Source organism: Eptesicus fuscus, chromosome 21, assembly GCF_027574615.1.
Source record: "Eptesicus fuscus isolate TK198812 chromosome 21, DD_ASM_mEF_20220401, whole genome shotgun sequence".
NCBI classification, from domain to species: domain Eukaryota; kingdom Metazoa; phylum Chordata; class Mammalia; order Chiroptera; family Vespertilionidae; genus Eptesicus; species Eptesicus fuscus.
Genome location: NC_072493.1, coordinates 11,647,187 through 11,669,837, shown reverse-complemented (window position 1 = coordinate 11,669,837; position 22,651 = coordinate 11,647,187). Strand labels below are relative to the sequence as shown.

The window sequence follows — 22,651 nt, the reverse complement described above, 5'->3', positions numbered from 1 at the left end:
GTTACAAGCTCACTGTCAGGATCAAGTGTCTAGACGTGTTAAAGCAGGCTGAAGAGCAAGGGCCATTTGGATATTTATAACATCATTTGAGAGCCATACGAAATTATCAACTTAAAAATGAGCCTGCTCCATGTGGTCAAACATTGGGTTAACTCACCCCTAATGCCTTGGCAGGGCCAGACCAGATGATTTCTTGAGCTTTAAACGGCCCGTGGACCAGACGTTCCCCACCCCTGCTGTAGAGCATAGGTACCTACGGTCCTGTTTCTATAGATACTAGAGGCCCGATGCACGAAATTCGTGCAAGAGTAGGCCTTCCTTCTCCCGGCTGCCGGCACCAGCTTCCCTCTGGCACCCAGGACCCGGGCTTCCCTCACAGCCCCGGCTTCGTCCGGTCCAATTAGCATCTTCTTTTATTATTATAGATTACATGTGATTGTCCACAACAAATCCAAGTCTGGAAGGATTCTCACCAACCTGCCAATAATAACCTTCAGGGAAAGGAAATTTCACTGTCTATTATTAGGTTGTTTTTGACAATTGTATGCCCTTTGTTTGATTAAAAAAGAGATATTTAAATCCATTTTTCAATAGGTGATACATTCACATGGAAAATCTCTCCTCCATTCCTGTCCTCATCTGCAGAGACACCCACTCCCCACGCTCTAGGTGAGTAATGTTCCTAATTTCTTATGCATTCTTGCAGAATTTATTTATGCATATATAAGTAGGTTGGTATAGATAACTTCTTTGAGCTCTAGGAAGGAAATTAGAATTCAAACTCAATGACTAGACATAGGAGCTTTGAAGATTTCCTGTGATCCATTCCGTGTATAGGTGGCTGCTGGGCCTGAGGAACAGCCCCCCAAAGGGGAGAGGGCTTTCAAACATCATCCCTGCAAACCAATACTTGGGAAGTGCTCGTTATAAAATGGGGCAATAAAACGGAAAAATCAACCCAAATCTTTCTAGCCCAAAATAACAATAATGAACATTCATTGAACATTTTTCTGGACCAGTGATGGCCAATTGAAGTTCCTTCGATAATGGAAATGCAATTTCTGTCCTATCACAGTAACCACTCTCTACATACGCCTACTAAGTGCTTAAAATGTGGCTGGTGCAATCAAGGACCTGAACTGTTTCTTTAATTTTAACTTAAATATACACGTGAGCCCGGTACCCGCTATAATGGGCAAGGCAGCTCTGGCCCCTTTTCAATGGGTATGTATGAGTGGAAGGATGTAGACCAGGCGTCCTCAAACTACGGCCCGCGGGCCACATGCGGGTGTTGTTGCCGTTTTGTTTTTTTACTTCTAAATAAGATATGTGCAGTGTGCATAGGAATTCGTTCATCGTTTTTTTTAAACTATAGTCCGGCCCTCCAACGGTCTGAGGGACAGTGAACGGGCCCCCTGTTTAAGAAGTTTGAGGACCCCTGAGGTAGAGAAAGGCTGGGGATATCGGCCATTTGGGCACTGCCTGCCGAGCGCCTCCTGGGTGTGATTACTAATTAGCCTAGGAACCCTACTTCTAGGAATTATCCTACAGACACAGTGACGAATTTCCTCGGAATCCAGCTCCGAGCGTGTTTATGAACACGAAAAACTGGAACGTTGTAGGGAAATATTTACTGACATGGGGGTACGCTCACAACTGTCTCTTCCGTGAAAGCCGGGTGACAGAGCAGGATGGCTTCATTAGATCATAAAAGGAAAGAGTAAAAGGACATGCTTCCGACGGCTCGGTCCGTGGCGGGCGCTCCACCACTCTGGGTGAGGTGAGTGAGTGCATGTTAGCAACAGCCCCGGGCGGGGAGACTGAGTGATTTTATAGTCTCTTCTGCTCCCTTGTTGGTTTTCTGACTTTTCATTGTGAACACATAGACCTTTGTAAGAAGGAAGAAAAACCACCCAACGTGTATTGGAAACAGCAGCATAGTCACTGGGTCGTCCTGTTTTCGGGCTGGAAGGAACTCCGGCGACACAGGCACACATGGCCAGCGAATGGCAGGAACCCAGATCTCCCAACCACACACAAACATCGCCCGGAGCCAAGGAGAAAAGATGGCCGGACGCCGCCTGCTCTGGAGTCCCCGGGCCAGGCCGGCTCTCAGGGCAGCGATCCAGGAGCGCCTGGGGAGAGGCAAACACAAAGGGGCCGCATGCTCCTCCACGGGACGCAAAACATGGAGAAAAGTCTCACCAACAAACCGTGGGCATCGTGGCCTGTGCCCAGGCAGGCCCGCCGCCCCACAGTGCCTCAGGGGGACTCCGGCAGGGACCCCCTCCCGGGCTCCCCGTCCGGCCAGCGGGTGGGAGGGAAGTCTCTGTCCCTTGCAGGGGGCCGTCTCCTGGTTGTCCCTGTGTTTTGGCTCTTCTTCAAAGCCTGCTCTCTTTCAGAATTCTTAACTGAATCCCCACGTGGCTATCTTAGCTGTCCTTCCTTTTTACTCAGCTTTTGGGTTCGTGTACAACACAGGAACTTGATTATGGCTCTTAGTCCTGTGACCCCATTTATTTCTTCACATTTTTTTGAGCACTGATGGATACAGAAACGTACAGAAAGGTACTTATAAACAAAAATGAGAACATACACCCACAAAAAGACTAGACTTGTACAGCTGTAGTCACAGCAGTCCCAACTGGGAACAACCCAAATGCCCATCAACAGGAGGACGGGGAAACAAGCGATGGCACACGCATTCCAGGGAACACCGCTCAGCAATAAAAAGTCACATTGCGCCAAAACTGGTTTGGCTCAGTGGATAGAGGGTCGGTCTGTGGACTGAAGGGTCCCAGGTTCGATTCCAGTCAGGGGCATGTACATTGGTTGCGGGCACATCCCCAGTAGGGGGTGTGCAGGAGGCAGCTGGTCGATGTTTCTCTCTCATCGATGTTTCTGGCTCTCTATCCCTCTTCCTTCCTCTCTGTAAAAAATCAATAAAATATATATATTTAAAAAAAAAAGTCACATTGCCATACTGATACGCACAACAGCGTGGGTGAACCTCAGATACACGATACTCAATGAAAGAAGCCAGAGGGAAAAAAAAAGTGCAAACTATGCCATTCCATTTATATGAAGTTTTAGAACAGGAAAAATTAACTGAAGGTGACAAAATCGGAACAGTTGTCGTCTCTGGGTAGGTGGGTGGAGGGCACTGGATGAGAAGGGACAGAGGAGAGTGGGAGATGGACACGCTCTACATTGTAAAGGGCCGTGTGTTGCACGGCTGCACCCGCTTGTTAAAATGGTATAGCCTAAGATTTGCAGGTTTTAATACCTGCAACTGTTAGCTAAAGAAAGTGTGTGTGTGTGTGTGTGTGTGGGGGGGGGACCAATAAGAAAATAGTAATGACATAGAGTAGGATGGGAAGTGGGTAGAGGTATAGATAAAACGAGAATGGCAGAATAGCCCAGCTGGTGTGGTTCAGTGATTGAGCGTTGACCTATCAATCAGGAGGTCATGGTTTGATTCCTGGCCAGGGCATGTGCTCAGGTTGAATAGGGGTCGTGCAGGAGGCAGCCAATCAATGATTCTCTCGCATCGTTGATGTTTCTATCTTTCTCTCCCTCTACCTTCCTTTCTGAAATCAGTAAAAATATATTTTAAAAATAACAATAACAAAAAACATTAAAAAAAAAAAAAGAATGGCAAAATGTTCATAATTGTTGAAACTGGGAGGTATGTTATTCTCTTTACTTTGTATAAGTTTGAAATGTTCCACAATAAAAAGTTAAAAAAAAATCAAACTTATTATCTGTCTAGATTGTAGCCAGGGTCCCAGCCAATAATTTGAGGAGCGTCTAATAAAGGGACTATTTATGAAGGTGTATTTAGTGTGGAGAAACCAAAGGTTGTACATAATGACTTCCTTCCAAAGAGTGCACTATGGGAAATGTGAGTGGGGGGTGGTGGCGGGGAGAAAGAGTAACTCTGTACTGGGGAAATCTGGGACCCCAGGCAGGTGATTAAGGTCAACATTAACAGTCATAAATCATGTTGATAGTATGTGTCCTTGACCTGATGTGATGAAAATGGCCCCTGAACTATGTGACCATTCTCCCCACAACCCATAACCACAGCCTCATTGTGAGAAAAACGTTAGTCAAGTTTCAATAGAGGGCGTCCTGCAGGGTACCTGACCATCCTCCTCGAAACTGTCAAGGTTGTGCATCAAAGGACACAATCAACTCAGTGACAAGGCCAGCGATAGAAGGGGAGAATCATCTATCGCCAAGGAGTTGACATATAGAATGTATAAAGAGTTCTCATGATTCAGCGAAAACCTGATGAAAATGTAGAGAAAATACTTGAATAGATTTCCCCAAAGAAAATACGCAAATAGCCAATGAGCACATGAAAAGTTAACATCACTAATCATCAGGGAAATGCAAATCAAACCACAATAATATAACTGCACACCCATTAGGATGGCTACTATTTTAAAAATTACAGATGTTAACAAGGATGTGGAGAAATTGGAACCCTTGTGCATTGTTGGCGGAAATATAAAATGGTACAGCTGCTGTGGAAAACAGTGTGGTGGTTCCTCAATTACCGTCTGATCTACCAATACCATTTCTCAGCACATATCCAAAAGAATTAGAAGGAGGGTCTCTAAGAGATGTTTTTACACTCATGTTCACAACAGCCAAACGGTGGGAGAATCTCAGTGTCTGTCAGTGGATGAATGGATAAACAAAATATGGACTATGCATACAGTATACATGGGTGGAACTTGAGGACATTATGGTAATTGAAATAAGCCAGTCACAGAAAGACAAATACTGTCTGATTCCACTTAGATATCTAAAGTGGTCATATTCATAGAAGCAGAAAGTAGAACAGTGGTTACCAGCGGCCGGGGAGAGAGGAAAAAGAAGAGTTTTTTTTTTAGTGAGTGTAGAATTCCAGTTTTGCAAGATGAAAATGTTCTGGAGATCTGTTATGCAATAATGTGAGTGTACATAGAGCACTACAGACTGTACACTTGAAAAGGATTAAGATGGTAAATTTCATCATGCATATTTTACCACAATTTTAAAAAACTGTCAAGATCATCAAAAAGAAAGAAAGTCAGAGAAACTATCAGAGGAGCCTAAGAAGGCATGGTGACTCCATGTAACGCTGGGTCCTGGATGGGGTCCTAGAACACAGAAAGGACATTAGGGAAACTAAGGAAAACTGATTAAATGGTGGACTGTCGATATAATGATCGATCAACACTGGTGCATTAATTGTAACATAAGTACCACACTAATGTATGGGAAACTGGGCTTGGGTATATGGCAACTCTCTGTATTTGTTTTTGTTGTTGTTGTCACTGTACCTTTTGACCACCATCATCCATTTTGCCCACCCCCACTCCCTACTTCTGGCAACTACCATCTATTCTCTGTTTCTGTGAGTTTGGTTTCTGTTTGTTTGTGTCTTTTTTTCCCTTCTTCTTAGATTCTGCTTATGTGTGAGATCATACATTATTTGTCTTTCCATATTCATGAAGAAATAGAAAATCTGAATCGACTGATTACTAGTAAGGGCATGGAATCAGTAATCAAAAATCTCCCGACAAACAAAAGTCCAGGACCAGATGGCTTCACTGGTGAATTCTTCCAAACGTTCAAAGAAGAATTAATACCAATCCTTCTCAAGCTCTTCCAAAAAATAGGAGAGGAGGGAACACTTCCAAGCTCATTTTACAAGGCCAGCTTTACCCTGATATCGAAACCAGACAAGGACACCACAAGAAAAGAAAAGCACGGGTCAATATTCTCTATGAACATAGATATTAACAAGCAAAATATTAGCAAACTGAATCCAACAATACATTGAAAGGATCATAGATCATGATCAAATGGGATTTCTTCCAGGGATGCAAGGATGGTTCAACATATGCAAATCAATCAATGTGATACATCACATTAACAAAATGAAGGATAAGTCATACGATCATCTCAATCTATGCAGAGAAAACATTTGACCAAATTCTACATACATTTATGATGAAAACTCTCAACAAAGTGGGTGTAGAAGGAACGTACCTCAACATGATAAAGGCCATGTAGGACAGGTCCAGTGCTAACATCCTACTCAATGGTAAAAAGCTAAAAGCTTTTCCTCTAAGATCAGGAATAAGATAAGGATAGTCACTCTTTCCATTTTGATTCTTGCCAGAGCAATTAGAAAACTGCATTTTCTTCACAATTCTTCTGTAAATCTAAAACCATTCTACAAAATCAGGTCTATTAAAAAAATAATAACAGCCTAGGCCCTACCCTCAAGGAACGTAGTGGCTGGGAGTGTGAACTCTGAGTTGGTCAACTGGGTTCAAACCCTGATTCCACCGTGACCTGGCAGTGGGCCCTTGAGGGAGGGAAGCCACCTCTTGGAGGGACAGTTTCTTCTTCAGTCAAGTGGGGGGTAATACTAGGACCCACCTCACGGGGGTGCTGTGAAGACTAAATTAGACACACCATCCAAAGTGCTTGGCACCACCAGGGCTGGTTGTAGATGCTGCTCTTCCTGTACGAGTTAGAAATCAAGGCAGATAACGCCGTGGCTGAGAGCATGCCTTTCAGGCACTCTGGATTCAAATCCTGCTGCTTCCGGTGTCACTTATCAAGGGGTGGGCCAGTCCCTGGGGCTGAGCCTGAGTTTCCTGAACTGTAAAATGGGATGATGAACGCCTGCCCAGTCGGGTGGTGGGGAGGATTGGATGAGCCCAGTGCGTGACAAGGGTAAGCACTTGATCAGTCAGTTGGGAGCTGTGGGAGGAAAGTAGATGTTTAGTAAGAGTCCAGGGGAGGAGCAGATGAAACTGCCTGGGTGGCCAGGAAGGCTTCTGCAGAGAGGCTGCGGAAAGGGGACTCTCCGGCTTCTGGGCTGAGGCTGCTGAGGGGCCCCAAGGTCCTGCAGGACCTGCTCCTCCACTCTGCGAGGTCCTCCCAGGTCTCCAGCTTCGGAACAAAGCCCCGGTCTGCTGTGGTGCCGCTGTTCTCCGTCTGAACTCTGATTAGGCCCTTATCTCCGTGGCTTTGCCCTGCTTGGCTGCCTGTCACATTCAATTCCATCCCAGGGCGTTCATCCTGCCCCGAGTGTCCCTGAGTGTGAGGTTCTAGGACGTGGGGCCTGGTCTGAGTTCCCACGATCCTGAGCACCGTGTCTGGCACACGCAGCTTCTTAGCCCATGGTGGCCGATCAGAATAAAATTATGGACAAGCTCACTTCCGGCCTTGATGGTTTGAAGGTATTGTGAAACACTGGCCCCCTCTCCTCCTCTCTCTGGACTCCCTCACGCCCCAAATTCTGTGACTAGAGCTTCATTGCTTTGGCTGAAGCCAAATCGGGATCTTGTACCCTAATAAAAATGCAACGTTCTGTCTCAGAGTCCTTGCAGCAGGAAACAGAAGGACACTCAAAAGGGTTCAACTGAAAAATAAAATAAGGCAATTAGTGGCAGGACCATCTACCGTGAGGTGGGCAGGATGGAAGGACCCAGCAGGGATGGCGAGGTGCCCTGGGACTTGGACAGCCGGCAGCTGGTAGCAGCACCTGAGGGTGGAAGGGCCAAAGGGAGCCCAGTGAGAGCTGAGCGGCGGAGGAGCCTCCCTGAGGGGGACGGAGGCTGTCGAGATGCAGCCACAGCCACGTGGGGCGAGGCTGCAGGGGGATGAACTATTCCCATGCTCCCTCCTCTTGCCCTCGGTCCTCCTGGCAGGGCCCCCCACGGGCCAAACCCAACCGAAGCCAGAGGACGAAGGGGCCTGGCGATGCGGTCTTCAGGGGTCAGCCTTCTGGGAACAGAGAGAGAAGAAAATGGATCTGGGCTGTGGGGAGAGGAGCAAACCGAGACGAGAGTCCTGCAGAGGGGACACACGGTCTCGGTCACGTACAATTCAGTGTAAATAAAGGCATCAGCTTCTTTAAGATGAAGGAGAGGGAAAGGAGACTAGGAGCCAGGGTCCTGAGAGTTCGAAAGAAAGGAGCATCACCGACTGGGGAGATGTTCATTCCTCCCAATCACAGGACACCTGGCCGGTTGCCAGGGGTGGCTCTGGAGTTTCCACATGGGCCGGCAGTCGGTGATGGAAAACCACCGATGCGTAGCAAGCACGAGGGCTTGACGTAGGTTTGAGTAGCTGGAGGTGCTGCTGCTGAGGATTATGGGGCATTAAGGCCCCGCCACCTCAGCCGTCCCGCCGGCTCCTGAGCCAAGCTTTGTCATCGCAGGGCTTCTAGAGCCTCGGAGGTGTGTGCCGTGGTCCTGAGTTTTGGGAGATGTGACCTATGACCGGGGAGATGTCCTTGACCCGCCTCCCTTGGGTCTAGTGGGCCATACTTTGTGGGAACTGCATGGATTTGGTAGGTTGTCTTTAAGCCTGGGTTTGGGAAGGAGGAGGAAAATGGGACCTGTGGCTCAGGCCACATGAGGAGTACTGGGCAGTGCGCAGGCAGAAGAGAGTCCTGGCAACGGCCAGGGATCAGAGAGGGCCCCTGCCTCGGTCGCAGGTTCTCCGGCCCTGGTCAGGGCGTGTGCAGGAGGCAACCAATCGACGTGTTTCTCTCACATCGATGTTTCTCTCTGTCTTTCCCTCTCCTTCCCACTCTCTCTAAAAATCATTGGGAAAATATCCTCAGCTGAAGATGAACAAAATAAATAAATAAATTGTCCTCCTCTCATTTCCCCCCCTCCCCCAACACCTAGTAGGCTCTGAATTCTAAATAGGAGAGGATGAATGAATAAATGAATGAGTGAATGAAGGATACGGTGCAGATTACAAGGACAGGAGGTGACAATGAGACTCACTCCTTTTTCCTATCTTCTATCAACCTGCTTTGCAGACCCCCTTATCCATCTGTTGCTGTCTGTCTATGAGTTTTGAAGTGAGTTTATTTCCTCATTTATGGGTTTTTGTTTTTGTGTTTAGAAGCAGCTCATAGAACAAACCGGGAGGCCTCACATAAGGAAGTGGTTAAAAACACAGGCTCAGGCCAGACTCTGAGGTCCAAATCCTGGTTTCATTGTTTTCTAGGTCAGTGGGCATGTTCCTTTTCCTCTCTGTGCCTCAGTTTCCACATCTACCGAAGGGGGTGGGGGGGTACTAGGAGAACCGTGGTCACGGGGCGGCTGAGTTGTTCCCTGCCAGGTGCCTAGGACGGTGCCTGGCACTGGGTAATGGCCATGCAAGTGTTGGCTGCCCTTGAGAACTAGCTCTGTGCCGGGCTTGTGTCAGGCAGTCACAGAGAACAGCCTCTGTGAATGGCAACAGCAGGAAGCCGATCTTAATCACACACACATCAGAGAGTCCTTGGAGCTGGAGGAGAAAGGGCTTTGTCCTCAGCAGGAGGCTGCCGGGGCCGCGGGCCTGCCTGGGGCCTTCAGAGTCTAGTAACCAGGTTCGTGGGAACTAGCAAGACCGTCTTCTCCTGCTGTTCTCCTTCAGGACTCTGTGATTGATTCTCTTGTTAGGGATCTCCGTGACCTCCTCCTCTTTGAAGCCCCTGCAGCTGGTGGCCTTTCCACTTCCTCTCACGGCTAATTGGAAGTCAGTGGGTTGGCTCTGGCAGGCAGATGGCGATACCCAGGCTTGGCTGGCATTGGAACGGTTTTATGTTGAGTGAGTTCTGAGGGCTGGAGGGCCAGTGTGTGGAACCGGCATCCTCAGAGCCTCCATCGGATCTGTTGCTTCCGAAGTCAGCAGAGATCCCAGCCCCTCCTAGCCATCTAGTTCGACAGGCCTCAGCGCGTGCACCTTGACTCAGTCTGTGACTGAGCGGTGTCTTGGGGGTGGGGCGTTCCACTCTAGGCCGGCGCCCAGGCATTTGGCTAATTCGGGGGCTCTGAGATGTTCTTAGAAACTTGGGGGATTTTGCACCGTATCTTTCTGGCCAGGCTGCCTCGGATCTGGAGGGAACAGCACAGGTTCCTGCCTTCGAGCCCAGGGCTCAACTCCTCCTAAGACTTTGGCAGAAGGGTGCGCTGACTCTGGGGGAGAGAAAGGGCCAGAGGTGCCACAGCCCAGCCTGGGGCCGCAGGGAGGAGCCGCTGAGAGGGCGCCAGAGGGCAGACTGCCACTTCCAGGGGCTGACTGTGGGGTCACAAGGACAGTGCAAAGGTTCCGTAATGTTGGGGTTCCTGATAGCTGCCAGGAGGTGTTGTCAACTCAGACAGGTGTCACCTCCAGCACCTCAGACACAGTGTCAGCTTGGTCCTGTGGGTAATCCACACCCATCGGACCGCGATTCCTTCTGTTGACCTTGAGGGAGCAATGACATCACAGTCTGTTCGTGAAGGCCCTCAGGAGTTTCCTATTATTCCTTTTCTAAACCTTTTACTTTGAAATAATTTCAAATTTACAAAAAAGCTGCAAGCATAGTATTAAAAAATCCCAGAATATCCTTCCCCCAGATTCACTGTTCACATTTCGCTGCATTTGCTCTCTCTCTATGTACATGCATATACAGGGTGGGGCAAAAGGAGGCTTACAGTTGTGAATATGCAAAACAGAGTTTATTCTTGTATTACTATTTATTAATTATTGTTTTATTTGTATAACAACTGTAAACCTACTTTTGCCCCACCCTGTATATGTGTGTGTGTATGTGTGTGTGTGTGTGTGTGTGTGTGTATACATATATACATATATAGATATATATATATTTATGTATGTATCTGTATTTGTGTATAAGTATATATAGGGTATCCCAAAAAAAGTGTATACACACACGTTGAATAATTATAAAGGCAGTGTTTATTAAAATACATTTCATTTTCAAAATTGAGCCATCAGCTGTTAAAGTGTGTATACATTTTTTGGGGGGACACCCTGTATATGTGTGTGTATATGCGCGCGCACGCACATACACACACACACATATATATACTGCTTGAAAGTAAGTTGTTGGCACATTTACCCCTTAATATTTGAGTGTGTACTAGTATTTTCTAAGAACAAATATGTTTGACTACATAACCACAATATAATTATAAAATTCAGAAAGGTTAACATTGATTCAATACTATTATCTAATCTGCGGTTCATATTTCAGTTTCAGCAGTCTTCAGTAACGCCGTGTATAGCCAGTTCCCCCATCTAGGATCTAATCCAGGATCAGCCTTACATGTTGTTGTCAAGTGTCTTGAGTCTTCTTTAATCTAGAATTATTCCTCAATCTTTGTCTCCCACGTCCTTGGGAGATTTCTAAATGAAAATAAATCTGAAAGCATTCTCGTGGCTATGACTTCTCTAAAGGCCAACTAAAAAACATCCCTTTCAGTTCGTTGCCTTTGAAGCCTCTGGACAGGTGGGTTTGACAATAATCTATTTTGGTCATGCCTGGGTATTTATTTCTGGTTTACCCATCTACGCTCATCTCAGATGATCCTGGGATTAGCTCGTGGGCGCACAGTAGATGCTTAATAAGTACTTGCTGATTTGCCAGGAGAGAAAGTGAATTAATGACCCGATTAAATAACCCAAGTGACATTCCAGGAAGGTTTTGCTGATGTCAGTGGAGAGACAAAGGGTTGGCTCCTCCAGACGTGAATACCAGGAGCATTTTTCCAAGGACAGGAGGCAGGCTTGGACTTTTTTTTTTTTTTTTAATATGTTTTTATTGATTTTAGAGAGAAGGGAAGTTACAGATTAGAAGTATCTCCCACTTGGCATATGCATGCCAATATGCTGGGCTCCACAAAGTTTTGTAATCATTATTTTTTAAAAACAAAATCTGGCTCTACTTATTCTTGTCTCCCTTTTCAAAATGTTCTTTAGAAATAATTCTTTATTTTTCAAAATTATCCTATATAATAAAAGCCTCATATGCTAAGTGTCCGGTCGTCCATTCAACCAATCAAAGCATAATGTGCTAATGATATGCTAAGGCCGCTCAACCACTCGCTATGATGTGCACTGACCACCAGGGGGCAGACACTCTGACCGGTAGGTTAGCTTGCTGATGGGGTCCGGCTGATTGGGACTGAGGGAGATGGGCCGGACATGCCCTGGAGCCCTCCCTGGTCCCTCCCTGGCTGTCCAACATCCCGTATCCCTCCCCAGCCCCGATCGTGCACCGGTTGAGTCCCTAGGCCTGGCCTGCGCCCTCTCGCAATCCAGGCTGAGGGCACCCCCCCTCCCCAAGTGTACAAATTTCGTGCACCCGGCCTCTAGTCTTTTATAATTTTAGAGATCAAGGATAATAAAAATGGCCTGTAATTAGTTAGCATAAATAAAAGAAAGAGTAATTAAGGTGCTTTTAAAAAAAAAATGAAATGATTTTTAAGGTGAATTGTAGCCCCATTTTACAGATGAGGAAAGTGAGACACAAGGATATTTAATGACTTGTTCAAATTGATATGGGTAATACATGTCACGCCTGGGTTCTCACTGCTATTCCATGTTGCCTCTACCCACCTGCAATGCCATTGAACAAAATGGATAAAATCTATTATGGATGACACCCATGCTGACCATACTCGACCACAAAGTATCAGATTCTGAGAATTAATTATACCATCCAATTGAAGCCTTGACTATATAACAAACACATTAATTTGCATTATAATAAATAAAATACTCAAATCAGTATATTTCTCAGCCTCAGTTCTTAGTTTCTTATGTTCAGATGAAGAAATTTAAGATCATTTTAATTGATGATTTTTCACTCTGAGATCCAGAAGTCTGTTAGAATTTCCATTTATAATCCTGCTAAATGAACTGTGCCAAGCAAGAACTTACCCAAGTCCCACATTTGGCTGTTATTAGTGTTACCGGTAAGCTTTCCATTTTTGTGTATGAAAAAGTGTCTTGCCATCATCAAAGTATGCTGAGATTTCGTTTGGTGGGATGGGGACGGGACCAGGAAGATTTTAAAAGAGTTTGTTTTACTGATGCTCAGGGCTGGTACGAGGGTGAGGCAAGTGCAACATTTAAGGAAGTACCAAAAGTCATGGTAGTGCAGATAAATGCCATGGTAATGCAATCTGTTTTAAAAATCAAAATTAATGCAAATACTCCCTGATGAACAAAACACCAGCATTTTAAGTACAGGCAGGACCCCACAGGGCTGGGATCAGGAGTCATGCAAGTACAGAGTCAGATTCTGCCTTACTTTAAATTTTGTTTATTATACGTTTTTTGCATTGATTTTTTTTTTTTTTAGTAAAATATTATTTATCTTGCCCTGGCTGGTGTGGTTCAGTCGGTTGGGTGATGTCCTGTGCACCAGGAGGTTGCTGGTTTGATTCCTGGTCAGGGCTCATGACCGGTTTTCAGGCTCAAGTCCCGGTGGGGGCTGTGCAGGAGGCTGCTGATCAATGTTGTGCTCTCACATCCATGTGTCTCTCTCTCTTTAAAAATTAATAAACTATTCTCTAACATCAAAATTGCACTTGAGAAGAGTGCCTCTCTTGCTTCACTCTGGCCCTGTAGATCCGTGGGAATCTTTCCAAGGGTGAGCTAGAAAGAAGCTCCCATACCCCCCACCCAGTTGGCTCTGGTGAGCTGAGCAACTCGTGTGGGGGGTCCATCAGGACTTTCGGAAATCTTATTGAGCTGAGCAACTTTTTGCCCCATGCAGACATTCTCCCCCCATAGCCCTGATCGCTGGCCAGGCCTAGGGACCCTACCCATGAGCTGGCCAGGCCTAGGGACCCTACCCATGCCCAACCCGTGAGCTGAGCAACTCCTGGCATCATTGCTGGTGAGAGGAAGCGTTTTCCAGCTCCCTCTGGTTTGACACATTTCCTTGAGCTCGGGGCAGATCCCGCTGGTGAGCCACTCTCCCAGGTGGTGGCCTGGAGTCCGCTGACCCTTCAGAGTAATGAGGAGGGTATCTTTCTGCAGCCTCTCCACATTCCCCAGGTGAAAAATAAGATTTCTGGCCCTGGCTGGTTTGACTCAGTGGATAGAGCGTCGGCCTGCAAACAGAAGGGTCCCAGGTTCGATTCCGGTCAAGGGGACATGCTCCAGTTGTGAGCTTGATACCCAGTGGGGGGCTTGTAGGAGGCAGCCGATCAGTGATTCTCTCTCATCATTGATGTTTCTAACTATCCCTCTTCCTTCCTCTCTGAAATCAATAAAAATATATTTAAAAAAAAGAAAAATAAGATTTCCGAAAGTCCTGATGGAGGCCCAAAAGACTGAAAGTATACATAATAATACTTGTCCAATTGAATCCCACTTCTCTCTTGTGTAACCGGAATGTCCAAAATGCGCCGTTTCCCAGGTGACTTTTCCTCTAGCATCTAAATGAGAGGCTTACGCGTCATGGCATCGACCTTGGGCTGCTCGGAGGTCGGGGAGGATGGTTTGCACAGTCCCTGTCTCTTCTGCTCTCAGTTTCGGCTGCGGCGGTCGGTTCTCTGTCCCTGCTGGCCCTCCTGCCGCTGCCGTGTCCTCTCTGGGCAGTGCTTTTTGCCCCATGCAGACATTCTGCCCCCATTGCCCCAAGCACAGGTAGCAAGGCTTTTTGTGAAACAGACTTTTCCTGAAGGTTTATGGGAAACGAAGAAGGGCTCTACAGCATAGGAGGGCAAGAAACAGTTTAAAATAAAGACGTTTTGGGGAAAACAAACCGTTGAGAATTCATAGCCAGCAGATCTGCACAATAAGGAAAGTTTTTTTTTAGGGTGAAAGAGATTGATGCTAGAGAAAAACTTGTATCTTTAGGAAGAGTAAAGAGCACGAGAAATAGTAAATATAGGAAATGTTTTCCTCTTAATTTCTTTAATATACTTATGAATATTTAAAGCAAAAATATTTACATTGTATTGTGAGGTTTATAACATGTAAATATAACATAATACATATTTTTTACATGAAGCCTAAAGCCTAAATAGACTGTGAAATGTCAAGGATATGTATTATAATTTCTACAGTAACCATTAAAAAAAAATGCAAAGACCTATACCAAAAAACTAATCCTCCTATGTAATAAAAGCCTAATATGCAAATTGTCTGAATGGCAGAATGACCGCTGGAATGACCAGTTGCTATGATGCGCACCAACCACCAGGGGGCAGAAGCTCAACACAGGAGCTGCCCCAGCCCACAGGCCCCAGGCCAGCCAAGGCGGGTGCCAGCAGGGACCCCCGATTGCCCCGCTGGTCACCTCCCTCTGTGGGAGGCAACTGGTGGTGGCAACAGGGGGCAGGGGGCAAGGCTGGTGAGCGGGCAGCGCCAGGCTGGCCAAGGCGGGTGCCAGCGGGGCCCCCCGATTGGCCTGGGGGTCACCCCACAGATTATCCCTGATCGCTGGCCAGGCCTAGGGACCCTACCCATGCATGAATTTCATGAACCGGGCCTCTAGTAGATAAACAAAAGTAGATTTCTAAAAATTTTCAATTAACCCAAAAGAAGGCAAGAGAGGAGGGACAGAAGAACAAAATAGAGAACAAACAGTAAAATCATAGCTCTACATCCAGCCATATCAATAATTACATTAAAAGTTAATGGTCTAGCCTGGCCAGTGTGGTTCAGTGGTTGAGCATCAACCTGCATACCAAGAGGTCACTGATTTGTTTCCTGGTCAGGGCACATGCCTGGGTTGTGGGCTTGATCCGCTGTGTGGGGCTTGCAGGAGGCAGCTGATCAATGATTCTATCATCATTGATGTTTCTATCTCTCTCACCCTCTCCCTTCCTCTCTGAAATATATATATATATTTAGCAGTCTGCCTTAGCTGGTGTGGCTTAATTGGTTGGAGCATTGTCCTATATACTGAAAGGTTGCAGGCCCGATTCCTGGTCAGGGCACATACTTAGGTTCCAGGTTTGATCCCCTGTTGGGGCACATGTAGAAGGTAACCAATTGATGTCTCTCTCTCTCTTTTTCTCCCCTTTCCCCTCTCCCTAGAATTAATAAGCATATCCCCAAGTGAGGATTAACAAAGTTAATGGTCTAACCAGGAATGTTTTAAATTTCTTGTGGGATGTAAAAGAAATACAAGGTTAATCCTACAAATCAAATGTCTATTAAGATTTTCTCTGATCATCTTGTGAAAAAAACTTGTCAGGTTTCAGATTGGAAAATTATAATTCTGAGATTTGGGAGTTAATAAGGGATTTGTCTGCATTTATCCTTTTATTCATTTGCTCAACAAATATTTGTTAGACCTCTATTATATATTATTTAATTTAGATTACTTAATCAAAGGTAATTTAGTAATTTGTGGATTAGGGATTAACTGGTCTGTTTATGCTTCCATTCATCAATAAGTTAATTTATTTAATGAAAAAAGTTAATAGTCTAAAACACTTGAATTAATTAATTTTCAGAATGGATAAAACAGCATGAATCAACTATACTCAGTTTATGAGAGACACACAAGAGAGGTTGATAGGAAATGAATGGGAAAAGGACATATCATGCAAACAGTAAGCATAAGAAAACTAAAATGGTTCAATTAATATCAAGTGAAGTAGACTTCAAGAAGACTATTATCAGAGATAAAAGGCAAATTTCACAATAATAAATATTATCAGGAAGGTATAATAATCCCATTTAATAAAGAGGTAATATGCTAATTAGACCAAACAGCCGAACGACCTTCCGTATGACCTTCCGGACCAAGCCGAGACTGCGAGGGGCTGTGAGGGCCAAGCCCCTCGCACAAATTTCATGCATCAGGCCTCTAGTCATATATAATAGTATTTCAAAATACACGAAGGAAAAACTGACTGAATGATAGAATTCGAGGAAGAAATACACAAATCCACTATCATGGTTGGACATTTTGACACACTTTTCCCAGCAATTATAAAGCAATAGACCAAAAACTCCCAGTAAAAACAGAAGATTTGCCCAACAGTATCACCCATCTCGATCTAATTGATATTTACAGAACTATGCACCAAACAGAATACACATTATTTTCAAATTCAAGTGCCCCTGATATATTCACTAAGGTGGTTCATATGCTGATCCATAAAACGACTCAGACAATCAATTTAAAAGGGCTAAAATCATAAGAAAATATTACCTGATTGTAATGAAATTAAATTGTAAATCAGTAACAATAACATGTAGAAACACCCAAATACTGGAAAACTAAGTAGGAGAGTTCTGAATAATGAATAGTCTAAGAAATCACAGAAAATATTATTAAATACTTGGAACTGAATGATTATAAAAATAAAACATACCAAACTTTGTGGGATGAAACAAAGCAGTTCTTAGAATTTATTTATAGCTTTAAAACCTAACATTAGAATAAAAAGACAGAGGTTTCACTTTCAAAAGCTAGAAAAAAAAGAGCAAAGTAAACCTAAAGTAAATGGTAGGACAGAAGTAATAAAGAGAAAGACACAAATAAAATAGGAAGCAGATAAATGGTACATGTAACAACGCCAAAAAGTTGGTTACATCAACAAAATCAATTAATTCAGGCTCTTGCCTACAAAATAAAGTAAGAGAGAAGACAAAACACCAATAACAGGAATGAAAGAAGGGATATCACTAGACCTAAATGTAGAAACTAAAACTAAAGCTTCTATAAGAAAACCCAGGAGGATGTCTATTTTTGTTTGTTTGTTTTTTTTAGACATTTAAGAAAAGAAATGGGCAGGCCAGCGGATGGCAGACATTATTTGTAAAGAAAGCATTTATCAGACAAAGGATTGGTATTTGGGACTTAGAAAGAACTCCTGGAACTCAAGAGCAAAAAAAAAAAAAAAAAAAAAAAAAGATAAGCCAAAATAAAATGGGGAAAATTTGAACAGACACTTCACAGAAGATAAATAAATGGCCAATGAGCATTTGAAAACCTGCTCAATATCACTAGTTATCCGAGACATGCACGTGAAAACTACAGTGAGGTACCACTACATACCCACCGGAGTAGCTTAAATTAAAAAGACTGACAACACCAAATGTTGGCAAGGGTGTTGAACAATATTAACATTCCTATCGTGTTGGTGAGAGTATAAAATCATGCAACCTCTTTGAAATTAAGGTCTGGCAGTTTCGTATGAAACTAATCATACCCTTGTAACCCAGCAATTTTTGGTTTTAGGTATTTACCCAAGAGAAATGAAAGCATATGTCCACAAAAAGGCCAGTCTGAGAATGGTAATAGCATTTTTCTTTATAAAAGCCCAAACTGGAAACATCCCAGGTGTCAGTCAACAGGAGGATGGATAAACAAAGTGTGATCTATTTATGCAATGGAAAGGAACACACTACTTATTCATGCAACATCATGAATGAATTTCAAAAACATTATGCTGAGTGAAACAAGCCTTAGACAAAAGAGTACGTGCCCTATGATTGCATTATGTGAAGTTCTAAAGCAGGCAGCACGCTGTGAGAACACGGTGGTCATGGGCGGAATAACTGGGGAAGGGCATGAGGGAACTTTCTGAATGATTTTAATGCTTTATATTTTGATAGGGTTTTGGGTTGCACAGGTGTATGCATTTCTCAGACTCACTGAACACTACCATTAATGCATGCATTTCACTTTGTGCGAATTTTCCCTCGGAGAAAAACTTAGGAATAAGTATTAAACTTTTGTCAATGATATGTGTGTTGAAATGTTTTGGGGTGAAATGGACTTCTGTGCACAACTTACTTTGAAAGGCACACAGAAGAGGAAAAAGGATGGATTTATGGGCGGGTAGAAGGATAGATAAGCGATGAAGCAAATATAATGTTAATTTAGTATAAAAATACTTCCTATATAGATGTGCACTATAGGGTTGGCCCTCTGTATTCCCATGGCTTCTGCATCTGCAGATTCAACCAACTGTGGGATCAAATATATTTGAGGGGGAAATGTTCTGTTGTTGTTGATATGTACTATGTAGTTAGGCCTACCTTAGTTGTTTCAGTACCGAACATGCGCAGACCTTTTTCTTGCCATTATTCCCTAATCAATAGACTACAACAACTATTGGCATAGCATTTGCAATGTGTTAGGCCAGTGGTTGGCAAACTGCGGCTCGCGAGCCACATGCGGCTCTTTGGCCCCTTGAGTTTTTAGCAAAGGCCAGCTTAGGAGTACCCTAATTAATAACAATGTACCTACCTATATAGTTTAAGTTTAAAAAAATTTGGCTCTCAAAAGAAATTTCCATCGCTGTACTGTTGGTATTTGGCTCTGTTGACTCATGAGTTTGCCGACCACGGTGTTAGGCAATGCAAGCTAGAGATAATTTAAATTATATGGGAGGATGTGTGGAGGCTGTACGCAAACACTGCACCATTTTATATAAGGGACTTGAGCATCGAGGATTTTGGTCTCTGCAGAGGTATTGGAACCAGTCCCCACATATACAAAGAGATGACTGTACAATTATTTCCATTTTTTATGTTTGCAAAATTTCAAAATCAACTGTTGGAGGGAAAAAGTAAACACCACACATGCCCAACTATGTCGGCGGCAGCACTATTTGTCATGGCTCCAAAATGGAAACAACATCGATGTCCATCGACAGCAGAAGAGATCAATTAATCGTGTTATGATCATGTTCTGGAATAGTCTACAGCAACGAGAAGGAAAGATATACGACCAGAGGAACCTGACAAATCCAATGCTGAATGAACCAAGTCAGGTTCTGAAAGACATGACCCATTTATATAATGTGCAAAAACAGGCAAAACTCGTCCCTGCGGTTCAAAGTCAGGATAGTGATTGCCTGTGGGTGGAGTCGTGATTGGAAGGGAACATGCGGGGAGCTAGCTCCTGGGAGGGCTTGGCTTGAGTGCTGGTTATTTGGGAGTGGTCTGCTTGTAAAAATCCATTATATTTCTGTGGCGTATATTTCTCTATAGATCTATTATTACTTCCATTTTAAAAGCTGAAAAAAATTAAAGTTAGACCTCATTGCTCTTAAAACAGGTTCCTCATCCCCAGCCCCACCCTGGGAATTCTTTACTGGCCACCTTTCTCCATCTCTTCTCCCAGCTCCCAGGCTCTGACATGCCTGTCTCCCTCAACTGCCAGGGAAAAACTCAGTGCAGAGGAATTTAGTTCTCAATCCCTACCTGGGCTCCAGGATGGATCCTACGAGAAAGGACTCCTTAATTACTTTACCTAAACCAAGGAGCCAGGTAGCCTCAGGATGAATTCCTTTGCTTTCTGACACCAAAGAAATCGCTGCAGGCATTTTTAAAAAACAAAATGGGTCTTCGTTTATTTTTTAAAAATATATTTTTATTGATTTCAGAGAGGAAGGGAGAGGGAGAGAGGAATAGAAACATCAATGATGGGAGAGAATCATTGATTGACTGGCTCCTACATGCCCCACACTGGGAATTGAGCCCGAAACCTGGGCACGTGCCCTGACTGGGAATGGAACTGTGACCTCCTGGTTCAGAGGTGGACGCTAAACCACTGAGCCGGGCTGTCTTCCCTTTAGATAGGTGTCTTCCCCTTCTACCACCCTCAGTTTCTCTCTTTCATCCTCTTCTCTTTAAAGTGGTGGCGGCAGCTTACTCCCTTCGCTGAGTCTGAGAAGCAGTGACTTGCCTGAAGGATTGTTTTTGGGCTTCAGCTCAGGCCCAAGGCTCCCTTAGCTGGTAGGTGAGTCAACTTCCAGATCCCAGCAAAGTGCGGGGAGAGACTTAGTAAGGGGAGGGTTGCTGACCCTGGGACAAGGGAGGAGGGGCGTGGTGGGGGTGGGGAGTAGGGTACAGAAGAATAAGGTGACACCGTCTCTGCTCTTCCCAGCCTTGCAATTGGCTGAGAAGTCTAGACGAATACATATCGAAGGACGCACGAAAATTATTCAATTAAGCATTTCTTCTTTTTATCCGAGGGGTCAATTGTCGGGCCTGTTGTTACTTGACCAGTCAGAAGCATTCGACGCAGGTGATCTTTCTCTCTTCCTTGGAACACTCTCTGGGTTGCTTCTTACTTCCCTGTCTGTTCCTTCTAGGTCTTCTTCCTGCTAGTTCCTCTTCGTTTCTGGCCTGGAAATGTTGGCGTGCCCCAGGGCATGGCCCTTGGCCCTTGCCTCTTTAGGTACTTTCACTCCCTGGGTGATTTCACTCCATTTTGTGGCTTAAAAAAATACCATCCACACCCTAATGACTTCCACATTCGTGTTTCCAGCCAGATCTCTCCCCTGAAACCCAGAACTGTTTATTTAACCACCTACTCACCAAGACCTCTAATAGGCTTCTCAGATTTTTCATATTGGATACTGAGATCCCGCTATCCCTCTTCCACACCTGTTCCTCCCACAGTTATTTCAGTAAATGGTAACTCTGTTCTTCTATGTTCGGGCCAAAAATCCGGGTGTCATTCCTGACGCCTCTCTTTCTCTCACCTCCCACCTCCAATCTGACGGGAAATCCTGTTGACTTAACTTCAAAATACATCCAGAATCTGACTGTTTTCACTACCTTTATTCCATCCAAGCCGTGATCATTTCTCATTTTGATTATCAATAGCTTCCCAACCTTGTCCCCGTCAGCCTACTCTCAACACAACAGTCAGAGTGGTATTAAAATGCAACCCTGGGCAGTGCCCTCGGAGGTCCCGGATCTGGCTCTGGCTTCAACAGTGTTTGGATGGAACAGACCCACGGACGCCCCTTCTTCCAGCTTCCGGCCACTCTCCTGGTCTCATCCAGTCACCACCTTCAGAACCACCTCTGGGACCAGCCAACACACCGTTTTTTTTTTTTTTTTTTCTACCTTAAGTCCTTATTGCTAAACAACCATGAGCTCCCGAGTTTGTCAGAATTATTCCACCGAGGTGGAGGCTGCGGTCAATCCCCTGGCCAACCTGCATCTGTGGGCCTCCTACCCCTCCCCTCTCTGGGCTACTATTTCGACCCTGACGATGTGGCTCTGGAGGGCGTGGGCCACTCCTTCCATGAGTTGGCGGAGAAGACGTGCCAGGGCACCGAGCATCTCTTCAAGTTTCAAAACAAACGAGGCGGCCGCATTCTCTTCCAGGATGTGCAGAAACCGTCCCAGGATGACTGGGCCAAAACTCAGGCCGCCAGGGAGGCCGCCCTGGCCTTGGAGAAGAACCTGAACCAGGCCCTTTTGGAGCTGCATGCTCTGGGGTTCTACCCGTGCAGACCCTCATCTCTGCGACTTCCTGGGGAACCACTTCCTGCGTGAGGAGGTGAAACTGATCAAGAAGACGGGGCGACCACCTGACTCACATCCGCAGGCTGGCCGCCCCCCAGGCTGGGCTGGGCGAGTATCTCTTCCAAAGGCTCACCCTCCAGCACCACTAGGAGCCTTTGGAGCCCAGAGGCCTTTCAGAGGCCCTCCTGCATCCCCCTGGTGTCTCTGGCTTTTACCTGAGCCTCTTCCCGAAACTACTAGCCATTCTTTTAACCATCCTGGAGCCCTCTCCCATGCATTGGACCAAATGAAACAATAAAGCTTTTTGCAGAAAAAAAAAAAAAAAAGCAACTCTGTGGCCTGGCTGGCATGGCTCAGTGGTTGAGCGTGGACCTATGAACCAGGACGTCAAGGTTCGATTCCCAGTCAGGCACGTGCCTGGGTTGCGGGCTTGATCCCCAATAGGGGGCATGCAGGAGGCAGCTGATCAATGATTCTCTCTCATCATTGATATTTCTCTCTCTATCTTTCCCTCTCTGAAATCAATAGAAATATATTTTAAAAACAATGCAAGTCTGCTCAAAACTCTTCACTCAGAATGAACGCCACCATCCTTGCA

The 22,651-nt window shown here is 45.1% G+C and overlaps 1 pseudogene; it reads left to right on the top strand.

The window, feature by feature from the left end:
* The first annotated feature begins 21,673 nt into the window (after window positions 1-21,673).
* LOC114230934 (ferritin light chain-like) lies at window positions 21,674-22,190 on the top strand (annotated as a pseudogene).
* The last annotated feature ends 461 nt before the right edge of the window (window positions 22,191-22,651 follow it).